At 45.8% G+C, this 19,192-nt stretch overlaps 1 protein-coding gene across 3 annotated transcripts in view; it reads left to right on the forward strand.

Annotated features, from left to right (window-relative positions):
* Window positions 1-19,192, forward strand: part of MYO19 (myosin XIX) — an 804,019-nt gene that overhangs the window by 9,399 nt on the left and 775,428 nt on the right. The gene's annotated exons all lie outside the window — the stretch shown is intronic.

The raw sequence follows: 19,192 nt of genomic DNA on the forward strand, positions 1-19,192 counted from the left end.
GGCTCGGAGGCCTTCAACGCTGAAAGCCTATGGGAGACATTAAGATCCTTTTCGGGCTTGGTGTAGTCGCTCTGGGACCTGCCCCCTCCAGTGTAGGTTGCCGGCGGTTCTCCAGTTTCTCTAGGAGGGTTTTGACAAAGGCCTGGCTGTCTCCACTCTCCGCTCCCAATGGGCCTCCATCAAAGTCCTCGCGGGGTGGGTTCTGATGGCTGTCCGGAAGGGGAGGTCTTGGTGGGAACGTTTATACTGGATCTCTTTATCTCCCGTCTGTGTGCCTACAAGAACCTGCCCCCCTGTGATCTTCCCCTTGTCTGAGATTGATCTCAATCACCTCACATTGAAGACTGTTTAACTGATAGCGATAACATCTGCCCGAAGGTTGGGGGAATTTTGGACTTTGTTGTTTCAGGCCCCTTTTTTGGAAGTTCATCCTGACTCTGTTCTCTGGAGTTCTGATCCTAAGTTTTTGCCCAAGGTCGTCTCTAGGTTTCACTTGTCGCAGGATCTGGTTCTTCTGGCATTTTTTCAGGATCCGCAGACGGCGGACGAGGTGGCCTGTCATTCCATTGATGTGCAGCAGTCAGTTCTGGAGTACTTGGCTCGGACTACCGTGTGTCGGCAGTCTGATAGCCTCTTGGTTACTTTTGGCACTGCAGGGGCTGTGGTTTCCTCTGTGGTTTCCATTAGCCGGTGGATCTGTAATTTCTATGGTGTATGTGGCTTCTAGTTTGCCTTTGCCTGACCATGTTCAGGTCCATTCTACCAGGGGTATGGCTGCTTCCTGGGTGGATGCGCGTGGGGTTTCCGTGCAGAAAATGTGTAGGGCTGTTCCTGGGCTGATCAGGATACCTTTTATCAACCACTATCTGTTAAATGTCTCCCACTCCACTGATGGGTCTTTTGGGGTTGGAGTTTTGTCTATTTGAATGTGAGTTATGATCATTAAAGTTGTGCTTTGTGTTACTGCACTTCTGTCTCTTTGGGACCTCTCCCCGATGCTGCTCTGGTATTCCTCATAAATTAAGTACTAGGACCATGAAGAGTGGAGGTAATGCTCTGATTACTTACCGGTAATCTTTATTACTCCTAGTCCTATTGTGCCTCGTCACAGTACTAGGCGACCCTCCTCTGCCTCCCTACAGGGAAGAGTCCCATGCTCTGGCTTGGTTATAATGAACTGGAGTACTGGGTGCAGGGAGGAGTTATATGAAGAAAAGAAATGAAAGAAGGTTCTGTATCAGAAGAGAGGCCGCATGAGGTAAGCACTGTGACGAGGAAGTGTAGGACTAGAAGTAATGAAAATTACTGGTAAGTAATTGGAGCAGTAACACTGATGGGCTTTATACAGTACAGCATGTGATGTTCCTGCTGGTAGAGCTAGCTCAAAGTGATCGCAAGAGGGTGTTTTCTCTGCAGAGGGGTGGTGTGTGGGAATTGCTATAGGAATTAGCAAAGCCATGGGCTGTTATTGGGTGGGTATATAACCAAACCGTGCCAACAGACTGTCTGTTCTCTAAACCAATTTTGCCCTGGGACGCCACCCTATAGCTAAAACTACATTTTGCTGTGTAACATCTGTTTTCAGAGATTATAGTTTTATTAAGAAAAAAAACATCCGAAGTAAACTGTCTGTTCTTTAAAAAAAAATATTAATTTGATTTACTTGCGATGCAACTTTACAAATAATATAAGACTGTTTTTCTATAATACAACTTTACAAATTATTTCATAGTTGAATTAAGATACATCATGCTCTCGTATTAAAAAAACGAAAATAATATAAAAGAATGGGACAAATGCAACCAAATACAGTTACTCATTTAGAATAATACAACATGATCGATCCTTAGATTCAGAATAATATTAATAAAACTCACAATCCAAAAACAGAAAAATGAATGAAACGTAGACGTTATAATAACATTTCATTTAACCTGGGTATTGGCCTCAATGCATCCGTCTCAAAGTCTACAACCCTATTTGCATTTATCTTCGATATCAGATGTGTCATTATGCAGTTGCTGAATGGGTCTTATTAAGTCATGTACACCTTTTTTAAATCAGCCCACCCCCCAATTAATGTGAGAGTCTACAGCAAAGGTAGCTCTTCTAGTTGTATTATCTCCAGATATCTTATGATTGCTAGGTTTAGAGATATGTATTGAGCACTCTGCATCATTTGCCATATTTTATCATCATCTAATTGTCAATAATCGTAGAGGGACGAGGGTATCCATCCCCTCTCCCAAACCACAGAAGCCGAATAGATCGACCCTGCCAACGTGGCCGGCACGGGTGCCTGAATATTGATAACACAGGTAACCACGTGGCAGCCAATGGGGGAAGACAGAGTTAGGGAAAGGGGATGGAATGACAAAGGTAAGGTAGGGAAAAGAAACATGCACATATACCACTGCCTGTCAAACTTCAAACAGAAAACTAGTATCCTATACATAAAACCTGTAATCCATTTGCTGACTTTTTACCATATGAACTCCACCCTCCAACCTATACTTGTAGTACTCAGAACTCTTATGTTGTCATACCCAGTATACACACAAATGCACATAACACACATGGTTTAGAGGTCATAACATGGATGCAACGAACCCCAGTAACGAGCTCTTACAAACTCCCTACACATAACATGGATTTGCATAAGCAGGATGGCACAAAAACAAGGGAATACTCTTCAATGACTGAGACATAGACAAATGGCCCTATTGGGCAAGCAGAAGCCACAAACAAAAGAACATAGCGCAATACATTTAGCTGAATTCGTAGTGAAGCGTTTTGCACAAAATCACCTGAACTGGCCTGAGCATGACAGAACGCGTGTCTGTAGACCACTAAAGGCATGACTTAATTTGTGCAACAATGAAGTTAATAGTCCTTTTCAATTTGTTCACTCTACATGACAGCTCGAGAAATCAACAGGCACTAGCATTTTGCATAATAAACATCCAAGCATTGCATGCGCCACTTAACTGAATGTCCGGACGCCTCATGAGGCTGTCCGAAGGGGGCGTGGCCTGGTGCTCATGGCGTGAGGAGGCAGAAACGCCAAGCTCTGTCCGAGTCTCCATAATCAGATCCTGTAACGGTGTCAAAAAAGCATCATCACCTTAAAGGAAGACACAGGAGTAGCAGAAGTGATACCTGACAGAGCGCCACCATCCCGCTGAAAAATTGGAACTGGGGAAGGCAGGAAAACCCGTCCGTGCCAGCCCCCCCCTCTCCAGAATCCCACAGAAGATGGCGGATACCCCTGTGAACCAACGCCGCTGAACGTGAGAAAACGGGCTGCTGCCGAGAAGCCAAGGCGCGGAAAGCAGAGCTGAGACAGATGCTGCACCCCGCTGCGGGAGTGAGGGAGCAGAATGGAAGTAGTGCCAGAAAGAAGAACCGAGCGCCCACGCATCGGAGACCCGAGTAAGGGTAGCCCAGCAGCCGAAGAGGCAAACCCGCTCCACGACAGCGTGGGCACAGCAAGCCACAACGTGAAGGGGCCCCACCGGAGACCTGCAAAACAGAGATGGGCCACGACATCTGGGGGCAAAAGCGGACACCGGAGATAACACTAGGAAATACGCGCTGGGCCCAACTCATATGCCAAGACATTGCTAACAAAAGTGCCGTACCCCTGCAACTCAACAACCCCGCAGAACATCAAGAACGAGGTCAACTCCACTGAGCGCCTTGCCCACACAGCAACGGAGGCTAACACCAGGAGAATCGTAGCCGGTAGAATCCAGCCGACGGCTGCCTCAACCCCACCGGAGACCAGCAAAACAAAGGTGAGCCACAAAAACGGGGGGTAAAAGGGGGACACCAGAGATAGCGCCAGGAAATAAACACTGGGCCCAACTCACATGCCAGGACACAACAAAGGGGGACCAGGCACCTCAATATAGACACTGAGACACTGCTAACAAAAGCGCTGTACCCCTGCATCTCAACAACCCTGCGAAACATCAAGAACGAGGTAGCCCACACACAACCTCCACCAAGCGCCTCGCCCACACAGCAATAGAGGCTAAAACCAGGCGAATCGGAAACGGCAGATTCCATCCCACGGCTGCCCCAACCCATAACGCAGGCCCCACAGCTGTACTCCAAACCGAGGGCACAACTTAAGCAGGAACTCCTACCACAACAAACAAACAAGGCAGCGAGAGGGACACCACAGCCGCAATCACTCAAAGCAACACAATAAAGCTCAAACAGCAGACGCAGACCACACTGCGACCTACAAACTTAGCTCGAACTACGAGCACAGAACCTCAGCACCATTATGTCCTCCTCCAGAAGCCAAGGGAAGTCAGCCACCATGGACACCTTTTGTCACAACCAAATCTCATGCCCCAACCCACACACCGACCCCCCCGAACTCGAGCACCAGAAAACCACGAATGGGGATGACGGAGATGCTCAAGTATTAGAAGCCATAGCCGCGCTGAGATCATTTATAGACACCAAAATTGACAAAGTGAAGTCCGACATGCAACTCATGCGACAGGATGCCCATAATCTCGCGGAGAGTGTCAGCAACGCAGAAATGGCCCTCCAGGAAACAACAGAAGACACTGTAGACCTGAAGGCCCGAGTGGCTGAACTGGAGAGAAAAGTGATCATGCTGGAGGCAAGATCGAAAGAGGAAGAAGCCTCACCAGGCGCAGTAGCATAAGGATGCTCGGAGTACCAGAAGGCACAGAAGGGCTGAACCCGACAGCTTACATAGAAACCTTAATACAACAAGAAATTGGGACAGGAAAACTAACACAAGGATTCGCTGTGGAGAGGGCACACAAATACCTCCAAAAGAAACCACCACCAGGATCATACCCTCGCCCGATAATCGCAAAGATCCTTAATTTCCAAGATAGGGAAACCATCGTAAAGCATAGAGCGCGACAACTCCAAGATCACCATTTACCCGGACTACACACCCACAGTACAGAGGGTGAGAAATTTGTTTGTCCCAATTAAGGCCAGGGTCAGACAACTGAACCTGAAGTACATGTTACTCTACCCATCAAGACTGAAGGTGATCCACAAAGGCCGCGCAATATTCCTAGAAACACCAGCTGCTGCCACCATGTGGATGGAGCACAACAACCTCGCAGAAGGGAAAGAGGGATCATCCCAAGAAGCTCAGGGCTGAGACCCTAGAGCACAGAATGCCCGCGACCACGCCACCCCTCTAGACCCCGAAACAAGAGCACCAAACAGAAATGCAAGGAACACCGTAAAGACAAGAGACAGCAAAAGGATTATGGCACACGCTCGGCCTCCCCAACCGAGCACACAGCATTAACCCACAAACAGATCTGTGCAGGCCCGTTGCCAGCACGACCCCACTCGCGCTCGAAACCCAGGGTGGGACCAGACAGTGCGAGAGCACCTGAGCACTGCGAAGGAGATGCAGTCGCTGGGCGGACCAGTTCCAGTTATGTTTCCTGTTTTGTTCATTACACTGTCTTCAAGCTACAAATAACCGACGGGATAAAGGTCATAAACGCTATAAGACTCAGAGCTAAACAAAGAGGCAGGACCAAAGGAGGGAGCCATACACTGGAAGCAGCGGTCGCCCCATTGTCCTAACCTGAGCCAAAACATGAGAACCCCCAAGAATCAGTAATGGCAACTCAACTCGAAATCACGACGTGGAACGTGAGGGGGATGGGGTCATACCTAAGGAGAAATCCTTCCTGCGAAGGAAGAAAGTATCGATCGCCATGCTCCAAGAGACCCACCTCACGGCGGAAGCCACAGCTAAACTGACTCAATACTGGGGGGGGCCAAGGGTGCGGCACGCCCTACTCCAAATATGCATGAGGAGTATATACGTGGGTGAGTCCAGGAACACCATTTCAACTACTGGGAACGGAAGCAGAGAAGGAGGGCAGATGCTTAATAATGTGGGGAATAATTGAACACACGAAAATATGCTTAGTGAACTCCTACTTCCCCCACCACGGCATACCTACACACCTCAAGCAACTATGCCCCAAAATATCACACCACAGAGATGGAACCTTCATATAGGGGGGAGACTTCAATTGCATTAAAGATGGAGCCGTTGATGGGTCTGACCCACCACTGCAACTGAAAAACACATCATCACAGGCATTGAACAGCACAACGGAACAACTAGTCCTGGCCGACATCTGGAGAGAACTGAACCCTATGGAGAGATGCTACTCCTACTACTCATCCCCTCACAACCTACACACCACAATAGACTATCTGTTCATCGATAGAGAGCAATTGGCGCAAGCGGAATCTGCATCCTACCTGGGCAGATCGATCTCAGACCACTTTCCCTTACTCATGCAATGGAAGATCGGAGGCCCCAGGCACCCGATCCCGATGTGGTGAATGCTCACCGCAGCACTCACTGACCAAGCCTTCAGAGAAAGCCTTGGAGACAAACTAGAAGAATACGCAAACATAAACAATGGTACTGTGGACACTTGGAGCACACTATGGGAAGCCATGAAATTGATGACACAAGGGGAAACCATAGCGGGCGCAGGTGGTGTCCGGAAACAACTGAAAAGAGAACTGGAGGACAAAGAGGAGGAGATAAAACAACTGGAAACTAACTCCCAAGCAGACGAGTAAAAACTAAAGGAGATTAGAAACAAATGTCAACTGGCGTGGGAGAGACTTCACGACACACGCCGCCAGAGCACACAAAGAAGCCGACAAACCAGGCAGATTACTGGCCTGGCTGTGCAAAAGAGAACACCCAAAACACCTGCCGACCGAGATCAAAGACAAACACGGGGTAATTCACAGAACACAGTCAGCCATCAACAACATCTTCACTGAGTTCTATACTGAGCTATACGCCCACGACACACAAGTACCGAAAGAGGAAATCGGACTCCCCAAACTAACCAGAGAGCAGAGAGAGGCCTTGGAAGAAGAGATCACTGCAGAAGACGTAACAGAAGCAATCAGGTCACTTGCCACATGCAAGACCCCGGGGAGTGACGGTCTCCCGCCAGTTCTACAAAGCCTATGAAACAACCCTAACCCCGATACTACACAAAGTATATCTGGAAGCGTAAGAAAAAGGAACCCTACCAGGAAGCATGAAAGCAACTCTTATAATCCCAATGCTCAAGCCAGACAAACCCGCAAACAACTGTGACTTCTACCGCCCACTGGCGATCTTAAATTACGACAGCAAGATCCTAACCACCATATTAGCCAAAAGACTGGCTAGGGTGGTGGGGTCCCTAATCTACGAAGATCAGAACAGATTTATTCCAGGCCGCAACACCACAGCTAATCTACAGAGACTCCAACACGTTATGGCACACACCCTAGAAAGCGGGAGGACCTGGCAGTGCTATCACTGGATGCCATCAAGGCGTTTGACTCTATATTTTGGGAGTGGCTAATTGAAGTCCTACGTGAATTTGGCTTTGGAGAAAGCTTTGTGAGATGGGTCAAAGTAATATATAACTCCCCCATGGCAAGAGTGAAGACTGGGAGCACGATGTCAAGGGCCTGGGCAATACAGAGAGGCACCAGGCAAGGCTGTCCGCTATCACCAATGTTCTACATCCTGGGGCTGGAGCCGATAGCCATCTATTTTAGGAAACAGTTCTTCGATGCAGGGATATGGGTGGACAGGAAATACAACATAATCTCATACGCCGACAATGTCTTGCTATACCTAAAAGACCTGCATGCAAATGCCCCGATCGCATTAGACATACTGGATAACTACGCACGCTACTCCGGGATACAATTCAGCAGAAAGAAATCCTGTGCTTTTCCACTGGTCAGGCTAAGAGCAGTGGAGGAGACAGACCTACCTGTGGTGGGAATCAAGTGGCAACTGGTAATGTTCTGATACCTGGGGGTCAACATAAAACACACGCCTGAGCTTACACACGAATGCAACACGGAGGCCGTGATGAGAGGTCTGCGCAACTCTGTAAAATTCTGGTCTAAACTATCTCTCTCAATGATGGGCAGAGCAGCTGTCACTAAGGTGATAATACTCCCGAGATTCCTATGCTACTTTATAAACCTATGTTACTATATAAGATCACCCTTCTTCAGGAAACTAGAAGCCTTGCTCAAAGAATTCCTGTGGGGAGCGTCCCGACACAAACTACCCCTACACATACTGACACTACCGCACAAAGAAGGTGCGATACAACTACCCGACCTCCAGAAGTACTATCTCGCGGCACAACTCAGCCTCGTGACGAGATGGCTGTCAGACGAACCAACAACTGAAACAGAACTACTACATCAACCAATGGCCCCAACATACCCCAAAGAAGCACTGTGGAACCACTAGGCAGACAAGTATGGGGCAAGACAACCTCGATGCTTGCACTACACCAACGATACTCACCTGAAATCCTTATAATGGCAGATGTATGCAAAACCCTCACGGACCTACCTGCAATGAGGAGCTGGGAGACGGTGGGACTGTACACCTGGGGGGATATGTTTAACGACAGAACCGTCAGGGATTTCGAATCACTGCAAGCTCAAGAGGGACTGGCAAAGGGCCAGTACTGGTGGTACCAACGAGTTAAACACACCGCAAAGAAGAAATGGAGCATATGGCCCGAGGAACCACCACTGAATCCCCTACTGCAAGAAATGTACAACCTAAGCGACGGCTGGAAACCAGTATCCAGATTATACAGCCAAATAACAGAGCGACCCACCCTCGCAGAACACTGTTGAAAGAAAAATGGGAGAGGGACTTGGGAACCACCATGACCGAGAAAGAATGGGAAAGGGTACTACATTACCCCAAAGAGGTGTCCAGAAATGCCAGGTTCAGACTAATATAGCTGAATGTCCTATACAGGACTTACATGACCCCACACAGAGTAGCCAGCTTCAATAAACAACCCCACCCACAATGCCCCTGGTGCAGTAACGAAGAGGCGGATATGATCCATATGTTCTGGTCCTGCAGCAAGGTGCTAGGCTTCTGGTCCAGAATCGAACAAACCTGAAGAGGAGCGGGAGTGAACAAAATACGAGTGTACCCCAAAAGAGTGCCTACTAGGTACTTTCCCCAGATTGAGCAAACACATCGTAAAACTGATGGACATGGCGTGTATCCTTGCTAAAAGAGCGATCGCAATGGCATGGAAATTCCCTGGAGGCCCGAGATATGAAATCTGGAACAAGGAGATGGAGAGATGGACGGAGGCCAAAACCAGTGCCTGGAACGCAGGGATCACTAGAGAAGAAGGGGACATAAATGTCACGTTCGAATCATGGAAAGCCCTAATAAGAGACATGATCTTCACGGCAGACCACAAACCACCCTGGTAGACACCAGTCAGCTCAACTATGACGCATCGCAGATAAAACATGGATCACGCCCCCCACATGAGCCTCCCCAAACTAACAGCTCCAAACCCCACAACATCCCACCAACTATAGAGAAAAATGGAAGAGACTCTACCACAACGTAGCCGGAAGACAGGGACTGTTAATTGTTGTTTATTGTTTACATGTAGTTAGAGAAGCGCATTGGACACTCTAAAGCAATAAGAATGCAACAATGTGTATTTAACACTGTATGACTGTCTAAAAAATGCCAATAAAATACATTTTAAAAAAAAATGAGGCCGTCCGGACCCGAGGAGATGACGCCAAACTCTGCCTGGCCGCCTCCATTCACTGCCGCAACCCAGGAATCAAAGCTGCAAGGCTACTGGTAATCTCTTGCGCGTGCAGATTCAACGCCCACCTCAGTGTTCCTTCAGCATGCCACAATATCACAGCATCTTTTCACCAGCCTGACAAACCGCCGCCCGTGCTCCACAACGTTAATTAACTGCACCAGAGCGCAGGTTGGCGGTTATGAAGCCCCTTAATTGCATGCAGCTGGTTCGTAGCGTGCAAGCTGAACTACACAATGTCCCATTGCCTGCTGGGAAGTGTAGTTTCAGTATGTTATTTACAATTTCACGCGCCTCTTCCTGCCCAAACCCTTAATTCTGACACTAATAATCTATCATTTTTAAAATATCAGTAAAAGTATTGTTTGCTTTCATTCACCAGTGCCTCGCATTCTAGCATTACATGCAGCAAGGTCTCTTGGACTGTGTTTTTTTTGCAGTATCTACAGGTTCCATTTAAGTCTTGCTTTTTGTCCCATACCACTCATTTTGCTCCCGTGTGCCGTAAATCGAAGTAAAATCTCATGATTTTGTTACGGTATTTTAGATCTGGATGTTTTTATAATGTTTTTTTTTATCCAAGATATTTTTATTGATTTTGTCTAACATTGCAAATGACATTTCGAATAAACATTTCGAAATGAAACCTCCCCTCCTCCCCCTTGCTCCCCTGTGACTCTGGACAGCGTAAACAGTCTTACGAGTTCATAGTCTTTCTGTTTTAAAGGATCAAAGAATGTTCAGGATACGGATCTTGTGTGGGCACCACTGAAGCATGTAATCGCTCTGTGGGTACATCAAAATGGTGCCCCAGTTTGCCTGAAATTCTTCCAGAGTGCCCTGAATCTTGCATGTCATCAGAGCTTTTTCCAGTTGACCACAGCCTCCATTGAAGTTAAGCCAAGCTCATAGCGAATAACTGGCATAGGGAAACTCTTTGGAAGTTTCAATAGTTCTTTCCAATAGAGTGCCTCTATTAATGACCAGTTTGGTTGGTCCCTAGTTATTTTACTCGCTTCTCCACATGTAATAATTGGAATGATTTTCTGTTTATAATACATAATGATAGGTGTGTCCGTAAACTTGCCATATTTGCTTTGACTAGGCTTTGCTTGAGAGACCATTACAGACATCTTGTATCTCACCTCTTCTTTATAAGGCAAGTAGGTCTTGTTGGTATTAATGTTTATCCCAAGGTATTTATAATTGTCCACCATCAACAATTGCTTTCCATCAATGGCCCATCGGTCCTTCAGATTCTTTATTAGCTTTTTGCCACCACCAAATATCATTATGTTGGATTTCTCTGAATTTATTTTTAAATTGTTATCTCTGGCATGTTCTTCCAACGCACAGAGGGACCTGTACAATCCAAATAGGTGTCTGATCTGGTATTAAGTCATCTGAATAAAGCAGGTGACTTATGATCTGATTGATTTTCGGCGGGAAAGATCTTACTTTTTTCAATTCATTATAGACATCATGAATATAGAAATTGAAGAGCGTCAATGCCAACAATCATCCTTGTTTTAAGACGTTATTTGTTAAAATAAGCTTGATAGAAGACCTTCACTATTCATTTTAACTTCTATCGTGGCATCAGTGTAGAACTGTTGGATTAGATTTAACAAATATTGTGGGCAACCTTTAGTTGTTAATTTTTCCCATAGTTTGGTTCTCGATACAGTGTCAACAGCCTGTCTGTAGTCAATAAAGGCTATATAATGCTGGCTGTTTTGTTTGGAGAGCTTGATGCTTGATGGCTTGCAATATCAAGATATTTGGCAAACTTCCTACTCGAGGCACGAAACCAGATTGTTATCTCTTTATCTTCTAGACATTTATTAAGGCTTGACAGTATACATTTCGCATATATTTTACCAGCAGAACCTAATAAAGCCAATGGTCTATAATTGTCAGGGTTTGATCTGCCTCCTTTTTAAAATATGGGAACAATAATTTGATTTTTTTTTCTCCAGGACCTAGGGATATTTCCAGTTTCTTTTATGTTGTCCTATATTTATAATAGAATCGGAGACCATTTCTCAGGATGTAAATTGAGAGTGGCATTAGAAATGCCATCTGGTCCCGGAGCTCACAAAGTACTTAATCTTTGAATCGCCATTTGTATATCTCTTATATTGATCTTCAGGTTATATTCATCAGTTGATAACTTTATCACAAACTCATTTTTTTAGCTTTTTGTTTCAAAATGTTCGACCCATGCATCTTCTCCAATACTGTTCATCATATGAGGGGTTCTTTTGGTTCCCGCACCATCTTTTAGCAATGCCCATATTTGTGCACTTGATTTTGTTTTAATGGTTCTTAGCATTGGTTCATTTTCATTCTGTATCTTTAGCATTTTATGCTGTTCATGATATTCTTGTATTTTGTGAGAATTTCGGGATTTCATTTGATTATAGTATTTACTATTTAAAGTATTGGTGTTTCTAATCTCCCTTCTTTTTACCGTTTTGTCTCTTTGAATGATCGGGGACTGTTCATAAATATTTCTTAACGTGCTATCACTTTTTCAAAAGCAAAATAACAGGCGCTAACTGGAAAAATGAAAAACCACTAAATATGGCTGTTTGTTATGCGGATGGAATATGAACATGCAGCGCCAACGCTCTCCACTTTTCCCAGCAGCCTTTCTTTGTGGGGGGGGTCAATCAAACATCAAGGCTGCTTTTCAGTTCACTAATATGTTAGATTTCAATGTTTAAATAGTGTGTATGAGAGACACTTCTACGTGTTGAATGACACTTTATTGCAAGAAGAGGTAATACCATTTTTGTCAGTGAAATTGCGGATCCTCTCTCCTGCAATGTAGTTGTCTAAATAGTGCAGTGGAACAATGTTTAAGCTTGCATGCGTTATCATCTCTACTGCCTGGGGAAAAATGCATATTTAATGCCCCAAAGCGCTGCCTTCTCTTGTGTCTTGAACCGTTCTGTATGTAGGGCCAAGGAGTGCAGCTTTCTGTAGTGTCTGGAATCGAAACCATTGTCCATACCTGAGAGTGGTGGAGCCATTTAAGCAAACTGTGCCTTTGGCTGCAGCGATATCTAATGCCTAGGATTGTAGCTGTAAACCCAGCGGTCATAAACCGAGTGAGAAACCGTAGCAGTATCTTGTAATGTTCCCTTTAAATGGCAAAATATTGCATTAGAGCGAATGGAAACTCTCTTGCTACAGTTATTATCCGTAGAGGCTATCATTGGGCCATACAGCATGCTCTGTAAATGGTATAATTCACTAAAATGCAGGCATTTTTTCCTTACTGCATTGTTTTGCCGCAGTAAATTACAATTTTGGCATTTTACTTCGACAAAAATACTTCGATAGGGGAATACATGTGTATTTTTAGGGTAACTGGCATAGGTGGGGTGTTGGTGGGGTGATAGTGCTGACAAACAGAGGTATGGGGGCACCCCCACATTAAAAAAAACAAAAATAAATGGGGGAAGTAATTTGATGTAATTTTGTCAAAGTAAATTACCAGGTTGTAATGGTACCCAGTCAATATATCAAACATTACAGAGTGGTACATTTCAGAGTGGACCATAATACCGAAAACATTAAATATATAAAGGGTAGTGGGGTAAAGGGGTTAAAATGGGTCTGGATGGTGCTAGAAGGGTATAAAAATGGTTGTTTGGGGGTGGGACGGCCAAATAAAAGTGTTTTTATGTATTTTTTTCCATGATGAAATATACCACTCTGTAACGTCCGTCGGGAAAAAAATAGATCCATTTATTCTTCACATCTTTAGAGTTCACATGGCAACAAAATGAAAAGCTTGGAATTTTGTTTTTTCGTTCATATGTCTCAAAGTAAGAATGATCAAGGCCATGCAAGGCATAAAATAAGGAGTGTCACAGAGCAATTTTCTATGCAATTCTGTAGGTTTGCTAATTAAATTGGCACTTGTGTAGCAAAGCTAGCTATTTGTTACCCTGTTCAATGGAAGCACAGGTCACCCTGCATTCCTCTTACATTCAGAGCTGTCACCACCCTCTTTTCTCTGTTCACTGTAAGTTCAATGGGGCTAATGGAGATACTGCACCAGTAATCATCCCCTTCACTCATGTGCCAAAAGGCCTTTGTGGTAGTGCTACGCATATTTCTTTTTCGAATAATTGCAAACCAGACATAATCGGGATGATACTGTTATTAAGCTAACTGTATCCTGTCTGCCAAAGTCCAGTATGTTAGTTATTTATTTTTTAAAAGGCTTTCAATTCCTTTTCTAAACATTTAATTGGTTACATAATGCATAATTACAGTATTGCTACTGTAAAACACTGCATTGTCTCCATGCTTTACAGTTAAGTGTCACTAAATCTCAGTGTCAACTGGATTTCATTTTGTTGGGGAAGATGCATCATATTGATGAGTGGACACTTGAAAATGTACATGACCACGTGGCCAAATGCTTTGATGGCAAACTTAATTCTGTGGCCTCCTAATTACATACAGCTTGCAACTGGTGCTCAACCCACAAGCTGATCCCAAACTCCTTGACATTCTATCCTACCATGTTTCTTTATGCCCGCTACCCTGAAAGTGAGATGGCCGCAAACTACAATATTCTGCATAGTTTACCCAGTTCCCTGCCTGATATGGCATCCACTCTCTAGTCTTTTACATAATGAATACACAAAGCTAACTTGATATTTACTACTTAAAGTAGCGATCAATAGTTTCATCCAGTCTGTACATCTACAGGCCTACTGTAAAACTGTACACTGTTGGTTTCCAAAGCTCACTTTGCTCTAGGACTATGATTGCATTATATATGTGCACCTGCAGTAGAGAGCTGGGCGAACTGTTTTCAGAGCCTTTTCATCATATCTATTTATTTGTGTCCATTCATGCAGCTTTTTACAGACAATCATCCAGGGCTCGCAAAGTATTTTCACACACTCGCTTAGTCAAGTAGATTTTAGGAAGGGCCAGTACCATTTGCAGGGGATGTTGGAAACTTGTTTGCAGTAAATGTCATCCGTTTCCATGGGTCTAGTGCATGTCTCTTCAGTCGAGTGAGTAAACTAAGTTACTCAACCTGCAGGTCTAGTGGAATTTTAAAGAATTTGCAAGGCCCGATTTATCTCACTAATGTCTTACTTCAGCAGTACACAAAACTGCTGCATTGTTGCTCATTTTATGTCTTTTTTTTTAAACATACTTTATTGACATATCTTGTACAATTGGAATTGAACTCTATTTGGGTTACATGAGAGTTGATAATGCCACTTATTTTTCCATTTCTTAAAACTGCTCAACAGATAACAAACAAATAACTAAACAAACAGTCAACAAGTACAGTCTTCTGCTTTCTTCGTGGTGACCTCAGAAAATTTCGGGCCGGGTTAAGTGTACAACAGGCCAGCATACTACGGACCGCTCTGGATGCATCTTAGTCAGTTGTGGATGTACAGGCGGTCTTCCAACTCTTGGGCCACTTTGGTGGGGGCAATAAAGTCATGGTGGCTTGTTATCGGCAGTAAAGCAAACACCGCACAGGAGGGCCTTCCATGATTCAAGTGTATCATTCGTTTCCTGTACCCCTGTGTTAGCACCGTCTTGCCAGATCCTGGTTTCAGCTTCTGTCCATCTTTCCAGTTCCTTGATCCACATTTCATGTCTCGGGCCCCTTGGGGACTTCCATGCCATTGCTCTGGATCTCTTTGCCAGTATGCAGGCGATGTCCATTAATTTAAATATGTGTTTGTGTTTGGACACTCTGGGGTGGGTGCCTAATAAGCATTCCTTGGGGGACCATGCGTACCTGGTTATCCCTGCTTCTGTGCAGGTTTGCCTCACCTTAGACCAAAAAGTAGTCGTTCTGATGCAAGTCCAGAATATGTGTATCAGATCAGCCTCGTCTCTGCCGCACCAGGGACACGTTGGTGATGCCTGCTTGCTGAAGCTGGCCACTCTGGGGGGTCATGTAAGTCCTGTATAGCACATTCAGATGGATCTGCCTGAATCTAGAATTTCTGGATACCTCCTTAGGGTATATCAGCGCTCTCTCCCATTCTTCCTCAGATAGCGTGACTTCCAGATCCTTCTCTCATTTCTCCTTAAGCGTCTCGCTTCTGGGGTTAGGTTTGTCCATCAGACAGCTGTAGAGTCGGGACACGTTTCCAACCATCCAGGAGGTCATGCATTTCCTGTAGTAGGGGGTCTGGGGTGGGCTCCTCAGGCCATTCGCTCAATTTCTTCCTGGCGGTTTGTTTGATCCTGAGATACCACAAGAACTGGCCACTTGGTAGTCAATTGTTTGTAGTGACTCAAAGTGCCTGAACTCCCCGTCTTCGAACATATCTCCCCATGTATAAATCCCAGCACTTTCCCAGCTTCTTGCCGTTGTGAGATCTGCTCGAGTTCTGCAAACATCAGCCGGTATGGGGGTGTTGGGAGAGTAGGGGTGCTTGGAGTGGCTCAATGGGTAGGCTTTAGACCATATTTGCCTGCCTAATTTTACGATCATGGGTACCTTCTGTGTTTGGTTGAGTGGGTTCCAAAGTGTCTCTTTAGGGAACAAAAGGGAGCGTAATTGGCGCAGTAGGCCCGTTTTAGCCGTGGGTTCGTCCTGGAGCCATTTAGTCACATGGGCGAGCTGTGCCGCTAAGTAAAACATCTGCAGATCAGGGAGCTGTGTCCCGCCCCCCTTGTAGGGCAATGTGAGAGTGGATAAAGATAGCTTGTGTCTTGTTGGCCCCCAGAGGAATTCCTTGAGTAACACTTCCGGCTTCTTAAAAAAGGGTGGGCTGATGTTGTGACAAATGTTTACGAAGTGATACAGGAATCTGGGTAGAATTATCATTTTAGTGATGGCCCCTCTGCCCATCATTGAAAGTGATGTTTCATTACAGCTTCCGTGTTGTGTTCATGCATAAGCTCCGGGGTATGGTGAATGTTGACTCCCAGATAACGGAACATGTTGGGGTGCCATTGTATCCCGACTTCTGGCAGGTCCTCCTTCTCTACATCTCTGAGTCTAGCTTGCGGGAAGGCACAGGACTTCCTCCTGCTGAACTTGATCCCTGAGTACTTTGCATAGTTGTCTAGGATGCTCAGGGCCACCTGTGCGTTGAGTTGCGGGTCCTTTAAGTATAAAAGCACGTCGTCTGCATATAATGATATAATAGAGTATTCGTTACCCAGTTTAATTCCCGCATCAAAGTACTGCTTTCTGAAGTATATGGCGATCGGCTCCAGCCCCAATATGTACAACATCGGTGATAGTGGGCATCCCTGCCTGGTGCCTCGTATCGCCCAGGGTTTTGACAGTAATCCTCCTGTTTTCACTCTAGCCACGGATGAGTTGTAAAGCACCTTGACCCATCTCACGAAACCCTCGCCAAAGCCAAATCTTCTCAGAACCTCGACCAGCCATTCCCAGAATATGGAATCAAAAGCCTTGATGGCGTCGAGCGATAGTACCGCCAAGTCCTTGTCTCTCATGCTGGTTTCTGCCATAATGTGTTGTAGTCGTCTTAGGTTGGACGTGGTGTTGCGTCCTGGGACAAAGCCATTTTGGTCATCGTGTATTAGAGTTCCCACCACCCGTGCAAGCCTCTTGGCTAGTACGGTAGTCAGGATTTTACTATCATAGTTCAGCATTGCTAGTGGGCGGTAGGAATTGCAGCTGTCGGGTGGTTTATCTGGCTTAAGCATAGGGATAATGATCGTTTCCTTCATCGTATTAGGCAGGATCCCATTTTCGTATGCTTCAAGGAAAACTTCAAGTAGTATCGGGTGAGAGTTATTTCGTACGCTTTATAAAAATCTGGCGAAAGGCCATCGCTGCTGGGGGCCTTGCATGTGGATAATGATCTGATCGCTTCTGACACATCGTCCGAGGTTATCTCTAATTCTAGTGCCTCTTTGTTCAGTGGTAAATTTCGGGGGGTATCTCTTCGAGAGTTTCTATAATTTCGTCTCTGGGTAATTGATTGTCGTGGGAATATAGCCTGGAGTAAAATTCTGCAAATGCATTGTTGATATCCTGTTGTGTTTTGTGTGTCTTCCCATCCTCATCCTTGATCTCGGTCGGGAGGTGTCTTGGGTGTTCACGCCTGCATAGCCACGCCAGCAGCCTACCAGGTTTATTTGCTTCCTTGTGTGTTCTGGCAGTGTAGGTTGCGAAGTCGAATTTGGCTAGCCTGTCCCAAGCCACCTCGCAGTCATCCCGGATTTCCCTCAGCTTTGCCTCTTCCTCGGGTGTGGGATCAGAGCAGGTCTCGATTTGCGTGACTTCCACTTCTTTGGCCTCTAGTTCCCTCTTCAGTTGCTTCCGAATGCCTCCTGATCTTGCAATTACTTCGCCTCGGGTCACCACCTTCATAGCTTCCCATAGCGTGTCCCAGCTTGCTACTGAGCCCTTATTGTCGGCTACATAATCTTCTAGTCTGATGCCGAGATTTTCTCTAAATTCTGGATCTGTGAGGGTTGCGGTAGGCATCCTCCATGTCGGGATTGGTGGTCTAGGCCCCCTAAATTTCCAGTGCATAATCAAAGGTGAATGATCTGAAATTGACCTGCCGAGGTATTCAGTGGATTCCGCCATCAGGGTTTGTTCCCTGGCGATGAAAAGGTAACCAATTCTTGTGTGGAACCCGTGCGGGGCTGAGTAGTAGGAGTAGTTCCTCACGGCGGGATGATGTTCTCGCCAGATGTCCACCAAGTCGAGATGTCCTAGAGCGTCGTTCAGCACCTTGGTTGTAGCATTGTTTGGGTTCAGTGGGGGTAAGGACCTGTCAATGGTTCCGTTGCTGACGCAATTAAAGTCACCTCCCCAGATCAAAGTTCCAGATCTATGGTGGGCTATCTTGGCACATAGTGTCTTGAGGTGGGAGGGTATTCCGTGAGCGGGGAAATAAGAGTTCACAAGGCATATCACAATGTTTTCTATGGTCCCCCACATTATTAAGTATCTGCCCTCGCTGTCCGCTTCTAGCCCCAGTAGTCGGAATGGGACACTTGGACTCACCCAGGTGAATACACACCATGCATGGAATAGGGTGCCCCTCTGCCGGTTCCTCTGCCTTTTTTCAGACAATTTGGAGGAGGACTCTACTGTCAGGTGGGTTTCCTGTAGCATCGCAATTGAGACTCTTTCCCTGCGGAGATGGGATTGAATCCTATTTCTTCTGAGGTAAGATCCCATACCCCTTACATTCCATGTCATCACTTTGAGTTGTGCCTCCATCTAGATGGTGTAATGGGTGTAACTTCACTGCCCCTCTTCACGTCTTGATGTGGTCCATGTTGCCAGCAGGGGGGCTTCTGATTCGTACTTCCGAGTCTGCTGGATCCAGGCTCTCGAGGTCGATTTGTTCCGTTTATCCTTGGTTCTAGCGATTTGAAGACTGTGTAACAAACAAAAGTGAAAACACAACTGAAACTGGTGCACCCAGCAACTGCAGTTTCCATGCGGTGCTCGGGCGCTCCCACGCCGTTTAGACCCGTCTGGGTTTGGTGCGCGAGTAGGG

The sequence above is a fragment of the Ambystoma mexicanum genome, chromosome 9 (genome assembly GCF_040938575.1).
Source record: "Ambystoma mexicanum isolate Mex_15411 chromosome 9, UKY_AmexF1_1, whole genome shotgun sequence".
Lineage (NCBI taxonomy): Eukaryota > Metazoa > Chordata > Amphibia > Caudata > Ambystomatidae > Ambystoma > Ambystoma mexicanum.